Source organism: Amphimedon queenslandica, unplaced genomic scaffold (assembly GCF_000090795.2).
Source record: "Amphimedon queenslandica unplaced genomic scaffold, v1.1 AMPQUscaffold_13191, whole genome shotgun sequence".
Lineage (NCBI taxonomy): Eukaryota > Metazoa > Porifera > Demospongiae > Haplosclerida > Niphatidae > Amphimedon > Amphimedon queenslandica.
The window spans coordinates 7678-8899 of record NW_003546573.1 but is presented as its reverse complement, the minus strand read 5'-3'; positions in this window follow the sequence as shown (position 1 = coordinate 8899).

Genomic DNA, 1222 nt, shown 5'->3' with positions numbered 1-1222 from the left:
GTTGGCAACGTCCGTGTTTATCTGCATTCTCCAATCCCCATCTCCTCCACAGTAGTTGTTGTGCAGAAAGGATTTCAAAGGAATATTGTGCGACTATTAGATAGCGCTTGCTTATGATATATCTTCTGTTCCACATAGAAAGTTTATGGCTACCTATAGCAGGGTTTTTGTTTCTATAAAGCTATTTTCGACCAGTTATGGGTACACAAAGTCGGCGGCATCTTTTTTGACACCTTTTCGCCTCTACAGCTTTCATGCTTTTGCTATTCTAGTGTTGCCTCATATCATTCCATAGGTAATTGAAAGTTCTTTTATATTCTGACAAGCTTTTTAGAGTTTAGCTACAATTGTCTTCATTAGAGGGAGAAAACAGCAATTTTATGGGCAAAAGCGCTATAACACTCAAAATATTAATCTAAATATACCAAATAAATAATAATTAACAGTGCAAAACATTGAACTCCTTGATAATTGAGTTTCTTTTTCATCAGAGCACTCTTCTTGGAGTTATTATTTTTAATGGAAAAAATCAAGAATTTTGTGGTCAAAAGGCAACAAACCGCCTAGTCAGCATTTTTTTGCTTAGCAACAACACAATCAAATGGGATTGCTACGCCCACGCGGAAGTTTCCAATCCCTTTCATTTACTCTAATATCTATTATATAGGCGGTAGCCTATAAGTAGGATCAAGAGTAGATAATAATAGAAGAGAGTGTCCTACTGTGCATATACCCCCTGCTTCATCACGGCGTAGAATTGAAGAGTCACATTCAGGATATTTCCGTATTTTTATTGAGTAGTTATAGTTACCGTATACGTCCAAATTTTCGAGGGTTCAAAATTTCGTGTTTTCAATGAAATTTGCTCAAAAGTTAATATTCGTGTGAGCTAATTTTCGTGTTCTGGCCATAGTCTACATACAATAGAATGGCATTAGAGGTGGTTTAAATTTCGTGGATTTAAGGTGAGCACGAAAATAACGAAATTTAATACACCTCGAAAATTAAGACGCGTACGGTATTGCTAGTTATACTATATCCCAACTGAGTTTGACACCAGCCGCTTGGAATTTGAAAAATGTAGGTATACGTCACTGATGACGTCTTATAATGATATTCATAGAAGCATGGCCGACATTTTACAGCTGCGTAGTTGGCCTGTATTGCACTCTTAAAAAGGTTTTGTTTGTTCTGATAAGCAGTACAATAGCTGCTGGAGTCA